The sequence below is a fragment of the Mobula hypostoma genome, chromosome 9 (genome assembly GCF_963921235.1).
Source record: "Mobula hypostoma chromosome 9, sMobHyp1.1, whole genome shotgun sequence".
Taxonomy (NCBI): domain Eukaryota; kingdom Metazoa; phylum Chordata; class Chondrichthyes; order Myliobatiformes; family Myliobatidae; genus Mobula; species Mobula hypostoma.
In genome coordinates, this window is record NC_086105.1 from 49,831,322 (window position 1) to 49,840,258 (window position 8,937).

The window sequence follows — 8,937 nt, forward strand, 5'->3', positions numbered from 1 at the left end:
TATGAGTCTTGAAATTGAAATATGGAGGAGATAGAAAATTATCAGGACAAAACAATATAAGGATGGTGGAATAGTACTGTTTGGTGAGTGATCAATATTTATATATAGAATTTCTATGCATACCTTAGTGATTAAAGTTTTCTTCAAAGTAAGGCTTTAAAATGGGTAATGGAATTTTCCTACATAGTAGTCTGAATATGCAATGCTTAGGAAATGCACAGGAATTACAAAGGAGAACATATGTTTCTTTTTGGAGAAATAAAACCAAGTATGAAGATGTATGAATTATAAACTTGGCCAAAGATAACTAGGATTGAACAAATACATACCAAGGGACTCAACTCCTGAAATAGCTGTTGCATTTCCCTCTGGCACATTCATTTTATCTTTTATCTTCCTAACTCGTCAAGGTCTATTCTGTCATATTTTTGAACTGTGAAGTGATTTTTTTTGCTTTTAAGATCATGGGAACCAGACACAGTACATAGTATCAATATTAGATTAATGCCCTAAGGACTTCTAACATTTTTACAATATGTGATCTCAGACCAGAGAGCATATATGCTCAAATTGGAAAACAAGTTAACAATTGTCTAGATTTTGGCTCTCCATTCACTACAATAGTTCATCACCATGACCAGGAGTGAGGCAGGAGGGGGAGATTCCAAGCCAGGCTGAAACTGAGAGGGATGAGGTTCCCTCTACCCATCATCTTTTTAGCAAATGCGCATTCACTGGAGAACAAAATGGAGGACCTAAGGGCAAGGGTGCTGTGTTGTAGGGAAATAAGGAATTGTGTGTTCTGTGTTTTACCAAGATGTGGCTTACTAAGAGTATGCCAGATAATGGTTGTCAGACCCGAGGCTTCTGGATACACAGGATGGACCGAGCTGCTGATTTAGAGAAGGCAAAAAATGGAGGTGTCTGTTTCATGATAAGCTCCCTGTGGTGCTCCGATGTGGTGATTTTGTCGTACTCATGTTCCCCCGAGCTTGAACACCTAACAATCAAATGCTAACTGTCTATTTACTGAGAGAGTTCTCCTCTGTGATCCTGACCACAGTTTACATACCACTAGTGGCCAACTATAAACAAGTACTTCAAATACTGCATGACACCATTACCGAACAAGAAACAGTCCACCCTGATGCATTTCATATCAATGTCGGGGATTTCAGTCAGGCTTGTTTGAAGAAATCCAGCATTACCTTCAGCAAATAACCTGTAGCACTAGATGTCCCAATGTACTAGACCACTGCTAATGAGGAATGCCTATCGTTCCACATCCAGACCACATTTTGGAAAATCTGATCACCTGGCTCTCCTTCTCCAATCTGCATACAGGCAGAGGCTAAAGAGCAAGGCTACAGAGATTCAGGCAACAAAGAGGTGGTCACAAGAGGCAGAGGAGCAGCTACGTGATTGCTTTGAGTTGGTGGACTGTGCCATGTTCAAGGATTCATCTATGCACCTAAATACGCCACAGTTGTCACCGACTTTATAATACAGTCGTAGATGAGTGTGTCCCCACAAAATCATTCAGTCTTCCCCAGTCAGAAGCTCTGGATGAACCATGAGATCCACAATCTGCTGAGGGCCAGATCAGAAGCATTCGAGTCTGGTGACTAAGAAGGTTACAAGAGGTCCAGGTACAATTGTTGAAAAGCCATCTCCCAAGTGGCAATTCCAGACTAAACTTGAATCAATGAAGGATTCTCATCAGCTGTGGCAGGGCTTGAATGCTATCACCTCTTACAAAGTGACGTACAGTAGGTGACAACAGTGCTTTGCTTCCAAATGAGCTCAACGCCTTCTACGCTTGCTTTGACCTTCAAAACACGGACGAACCATCACAAACTTCTGCACCCCTTGATGACCCTGTGATTTCAGTCTCTGAGGCCAACATGAGAGCATCCTTCAAGAGGGTGAGCCCACGAAAAGCATCTGGCACATATGGGGTACCTGGCCGAGTCCTAAAGAACTATGCTGATCAACTGGTTGGAGTGTACACTGAGATCTTTAATCTCTCGTTTTGGCAGTCTGAGGTAACCACCTGCTTTAAGTAGGCTTCAATTACGCTGGTGCCTAAGAAGAATGTAATATACTGTCTCAATGACTATTGTCCAGTAGCACATACCAACTCCTGCCTGAGAAGTAGCTTGGATCCGACTTCTGGCACAATAGATCCACAGCAGATGCCATTTCACTGGCTCTTCACTTAACTCTGGAACATCTGGACAGCAAAGATGTATACATCAGGATTTTCTTTATCAACCACAGTTTGGCATTCAATGCTATCATCCCCTCAAAACTAATCAATAAGCTTTAAGATCTTGGCCTCAACACCTAATTGCATGTAAGTGCAATTGCAAAAAAAAACACAGTAGCGCCTCTACTTTCTTAGAAGTTTGTGAAGATTCAGAATGACATCTAAAACTTTGACAATCCTCTATAGTGGTGAGTATATTGACTAGCTGCATCATAGCCTGGCATGGAAACACCAACGCACTTCAACAGAAAATCCTACAAAAAGTAGTAGATACTGCCTCGTCCATCCCAGGAAAGATCTCCACACCATTGAGTGCATCGATACAGTGTTGTCTCAGGAAAAGTAGCATCCATCATTAGCATCACCCATTCACCCAGGTCATGCTCTCTTCTCACTGCTACCATCAGGAAGGAGGTGCAGGAGCCTCAGGACTCACACCACCAGATTCAGGAACAGTTATTACCCTGCAAACATCAGGGTCTTGAACCAGAGATAACTTCACTCAACTTCACTTGTCCCATCACTGAACTATTCCCACAACCAATGGACTCACTTTCAAGGGTTCTTCATCTCATGTCCTCAGTATTGATTATTTATTTATTTATTATTTCTTTCTTTTTGTATTTGCACAGTTTGTTGCCTTTTGCACATGGTTGCCACCCTGTTGGTGCAGCCTTCATTGATTCTGGTATAGTTATTGGATTTATTGAGTATGCCAGCAAGAAAATAGATCTCAGGGTTGTATTTAGTGACATCTATCTACTTTGATAATAAATTTACTTTGAACCTTGAGTCATGTAGCTAGAAATTTATTCCCACTTTGATGCCAAAATCCTCTTTTTTTTTCATATCTTGTTTGTTCCTGTGTTCATTTCTCATTGCAGAAACTTAAAGAAGTAATTCTGTGCTCTGTTGATTTAATTCATCTTTTTATCTGGCTGAACCATGTCAAGTACTGCCAGCCTCATTTTCCTCTGCCAATATTAGAATTACTTTGAACTAAATATTTCCTTTAACTCATTTTCCTTCCCTTACTATCCTTGTGACCCGGCTAGTGGCATAGTGGCATCAGTGCCGGACTTCGGGACAAAAGGTCCTGAGTTCGAATCCATCCGGCTCACCTGCACGCTTTCCATCTGTGCTGGGTTACGAGCTGGTGCTCTCTTTGGCAAACTTTCCTCGTACGTGGTTCCCCCCTGCGTCAGAGAGATGTGGAGGGAAATCGTACGCTAACCCGTGAAACTCCAGATGCGACGTACCTTTCCTTTTTACTATCCTGGTAATTGACACTATCAGAACAACTCCTGTCCCACTCTGTCATTCAAAGTAAGATTTTTCATTTGGCAATTTTGAGTATTAATGTCAGTTCCAGCATTTATTGTCCATTCTTGGATGCACCCGAGAAAGTAGAAAGGAGCCACCTTATTGAACCACTACATTCCTTACGCAGGTACACCCAGTAGTAGCTTTCAGGATTCTAACTCGGCAGTGATGGAGGTGTGATACTATATTTCTAAGTGAGGATGGTGTTTAGCAGTGTTTGACACTATCACCTGGTATAGCGTTGATATGTACCTAGGTGCCTTGTCCTAATATGTTGCAGGGAATTGCAGACAGTGAATCAGGGGCAATTGACACAGAATGTAAACAGGGACATTAGAACCACATTGTTGTGCACATGGTGGAGAGAGTCAGATGTTTAAGGCTGGAAGAACTTAAATGAGCCATTTTACTCTGGAATGTGCACTCAAACATGTCTGTGCCTCCTGGAAATTCTTTGGAGAATGAGAAGGTGAGTCATACACCATAGGATAACCTTTCAATGACCAATTCTTATGGACACAGTAGTTGTGATCTAGTTAAGTGTCTGGTCAGTGGTTTTTGCCAGGATCTTGTTGGTGAGGGGGTTGATAATAGCTTTGAAAGTCAGGTGAAGGTGTGAGATTTTCTCTTGTTGAAGAGTTGTGTTTGGTACAGAACACTGCAATCATCAGCATATAATCCCACTTTATGATGGTGGAATGTCTTTCATGAAGCAGTTGAACATGCCAAGGGTCCCCAATAATGTCTTATAGATGGCAGGGTCAATTACAAATGCCTTGCTTTGTGCCTCCAGCTAAGGAGATTTCTTTTATGGTTCACATTAATTTCTATCTTATAGGAGTTCGTGCTGCTACAGTCAGTGCTGTTCACCTCATAAGTGGAATTCAACTCTGCTGCCACAAACAACAAATCTCACAACATGTGTAATAATAAGCCTATATAAGCCAATGTATGTATAATAAGCCTGATTCTGATTCTTTTTGCCAGTATTTCAGGCAAGGAAGCGTTGAGATCTGCCGTGAAATACTTCCAATGCATGTAGTGCAAACCCTGCATCATTGGGTTGGGTAATGCAAAGTGCAAAGTTGGGTATCATTGTTGATACCCTTTCCATCATCTTGCTAATAATTGTAACCAGAGAACAGTCAAAATAGATTTGTACATTCTTGGATAAGAAAAACATGGTCAATTTTCTAATTTGTCAGTTAGAAGTCTATATTTTATAAGGAATCATTTAAGCAGATTATGTTTAAATAAGCATAATATGAAGTGTTTCTGTTGTGCCTGTCAAACACAAGAGATTCTGTCGATGTTGAAAACCTTGAGCAATACATACAAAATTCTAGAGGAACTCAGCAGATCAGGCAGTATCTATGGAGAGAAATAAACTGTTAACATTTTGGTAGAGACCCTGAAGCATTTTGTGTGTGTTGCTCAGTTGTGCCTGTGTTTTATTTTTGCTGAAATGGAACAGTGCAAAGATTATTAAAGCAAATTCTGCCTGTATTAACATAAGATCAAAAGTCAAAACATGATGTCCCATTAATTTAAAAACAAAGATACCAACTGCAATGATGTGAAGAAGTAGAATTATATGAAAACCTTGAATGCTGTGAAGGTAATGTGCTGATTTGGACCAGGTTTTGTTGGAAGCAGACACATAGCATGGGACAGAATATTTTTTTGTTATTTCAACCATAAACTTTTCGTCAAAAGAAGTTATATAATAGACAAACAGTATAGATCTTTTTTGCATTCATAGCATCATTCAATCTATATATTCCCAGCATTAACAGGTATATTCATTGATACTGTTAACACACTCTATGTAAGAGGTATTATTGCCACAGGTGACCTTCAAGGATGATACGCTTCAAGTGTTTGGGAGGTTTTTATGGAAATTTTAACCCTCAATTTCAAAGTTCAAATTTATTATCAAAATATGAATACCATGTACAACCTTGAGATTCATCTTCTTGTGGGCACCTAAACAACAAAGAAACACTAAATATCACACAAAACAAAGACCGACAAACATCCAATATATAGCAGAGATCAAATCATGCAAATAATTAAAAAAAGTAAACAAATAATACATAGAACATGAGCTGCAGAGTACCAGAAAATGAGTCCACAGCTGTGGAGTCAGTTCAGCACTGAGGCAAGTGAAGCCAGTCCAGGAGCCCAGTGGCTGTAGGGCAACAACTGCTCCTAAACCTGGCAGCATGGGACCCAAGACATCTGCACCTCCTTCTAATGGTGGTAGTGAAGAAAAAAGGGAGACACCTCAAACGTAGGCAGGCACTGAACACCAGTTCATTTTCCACTCTCGGACCTCGACGCCTTAATTTAGCTCAGCACTTTAATTGGCACAGAGTAATGGAGCTGAGCACAAGTTTGTGATCTGCTCTTGGACCTCAATGCAGCATCTACCTCCAGCAGTGGTTGCCCTAGAGATGGCCTTACCCGTATTCTCAAGAGTAAAGTTCACCAACTCCTTCAGATTGTAAAATCACTAGTTCATTTAGACAGTTCAAAAGTACATTTCTTAAAGGGAAATTACAGACGACCAATTGAAGTGATCATAGTTCAGAAGAAATGCCTAGTAGATTATCTAGGACAGTGGTTCCCCAACCACTGGGTCGCAAGGAAACGAAATGAGTTAGCTGCACTTTTCCTCATTCCCTGTCACGCACTGTTGAACTCGAACATAGGGTTGCCAACTATCCCATATTAGCTGGGATATCCCGTATATTGGGCTAAATTGGTTTGTCCCTTACGGGACCGCACTTGTCCCATATTTCCCCCACTAAGGTAGAGCGTTCCTATGAAACCTTTCATGCCAAAATGGCGTAAAGTGAAGAAGCAATTACCATTAATTTACATGGGAAATTTTTTTGAGCGTTCCCAGACCCAAAAAATAACCTACCAAATCATACCAAATAACACATAAAACCTAAAATAACACTAACATATAGTAAAAGCAGGAGTGATATGATAAATACATAGCCTATATAAAGTAGGAATTATGTATGTACAGTGTAGTTTCACTTAACAGAATCGGGGAGATTAAGCCAAAACCAATTTGTAGGAAAAAAATTGGCATGTACACATATGCGCACGTCACGCATGCGCACACAGGTGCCCGTGCAAGGCTTTATGGTCATGGTAGTCTTTCTCGGGGTAAACACAAGTGTCTCGTATTTGACTGCTACTTTTGTCCCTTATTTGGGAGTGAGAAAGTTGGTAACCCTGCTTGAACACAGCCCCCCGCCCCCCAACCAAGCCATCGGCCAGTCCACAAGAATATTGTCAAAATTAAACCAGTCCACAGTGCAAAAAAGGTTGGGGACCCCTGATATAGTAATCTTGTGGCAATAGGACCGTAGACTGTTCTCCTGTACAAAGCCTTGCATCATCTGCATAAAGCTTCATTTAATTGCTCAGCATACATTCCTGCAGTCTTGAATGTTCAAGTGGCACATTCCCTTACAGACATCTTTTTGTACTGTACAAGTTTTGGGTGGAGCAGAGTACTTCTTTCACAAAGTTGATCATCATATAGAGGTACTTGACATTTGCTCAGTATGTATCCCTAGGAGCAGCCTTAGATCAGAGCATCATCTGTAATGCCTCTGCTCAGGATGAAACTCAACAGACTTTCTCTGCAAAACCACAGCCCATAAAGAAGTATACAGCCATCTCATCCTCAGCACAGCCATTTCAAGGCCAGTGTGCACTGCAGTGATAAACTGACTGTGTTGGAAGGATCAGATGGGGAAGGGCCCTCTCACCATCAGCCAAATGAGGTCTTGATGCTTGTTAATGAATTCTGGTAATGAGGCATTCGATCAAATGACTTTGACAGTCTGCTTGGGAAGCTGTCACAGGATCAATTATATCCTTCTCCCAAAAGGCGTGCAGGATGTACTATGCTGACCAAGATTCAAGTTTATTTGTTGCACATACCTCAAAACATACAGTGAAGTGCTTCTTTTATGTTAACAACCAACACACCTGAGAGTGTGCTGGGGGCAGCTCGCAAGCATTGCCACACATGCTGGTGCCGAAATAACATGTCCACAATGCTTGCAGAACAATACAGAGCACAACAACAGCAAAACAAGCTCTGTTCCTCCCTCCCACCCATGCACATTACATGGCACCACTACATGACAGACATTCAGTCCAAGGTGTTTTCCTGAAGGAATTTCTCCGCAAAGGACAGGTATTGCAGCGAGGTCCAGCTGAACGGACGGTACACAGCAATGAAGCCAGAGCCATCCTCTGCAGCACTGGGGATCCGTGTTTATGCCAGATTGCAAACAAGGATTATGAGGAAACTAATTTGTAAAAGAAAAAATGGGGAGAGTAATGAATGAAACATAAATTTTAATTTTTATGGCCACAAGTAAGATAAGGAATTGATTGTTCACTACTAAAATCAAAGAGAAACAGTGTAATAGGTATGAGATCACAGAGAGAGAAAAACAAAGCAAACATAATCAGAAGAACCTGAGTACACTAAACACCAAAACAGCAGTGGTGGGGGATGGGGGTTGCAGAAGACTGTTGTGGTCACACAGGGTGTTAGCCTCCAAGATTTTGAGAACGCACTGTAACCATTGTGTTTGTTTCTTTGAACTGGATGCCACATAATATATCTTTAGTGATTATAATCAATATGTCTGGTAGACATAGTGGTTTCTATAATTCATGAACAGTCTCTTAAGATTAAATCTTGAGAGAAAAACATTAAAATTGTCAAGCATTGTAGTTGTTGGTACATTGGAGTGGCAAAAAGTGAAGTTAGTTCTGCAGTCAACACATGCAAAACGCTAGAGGAACAGCAGGCCAGGCAGCATCTATGAAAAAAAATACAGTTGACATTTCGGACCAAGAAGGATCTCAGCCGAAACATCGACTGTACTTTTTTCCATAGATGCTGCCTGGCCAGCTGAGTTCCTCTGGCATTTTGTGTGTGTTGCTTGGATATCCAGCATCTGCAGATTTTTTCTTGTTAGTTCTGCAGTACAAGTCAGATTTCTTACTTTTGTTGCATTTAGTCCAGTCAGTGATATTATGACACCATATGGAGTGAATTAATTTGGTTTAAGATTGGCTTCTGTGCAGTGGGAATCTTGTGAGAAGACTGAGATGAATCTTTCATTCAGCACTTCTGACCGATGACAGTTGAAAACATTTCAGCTTTTTGCATTCATGTAGGCACCAAACATCTCTAAGGATAGGGATTTTCTCAGAACCTTCTCCAACTGTTTCATATTTAGTGAACGGATATAGTAACCCACCCACAAAGTAATGGCATCACAGCTTTGAATAGTGCC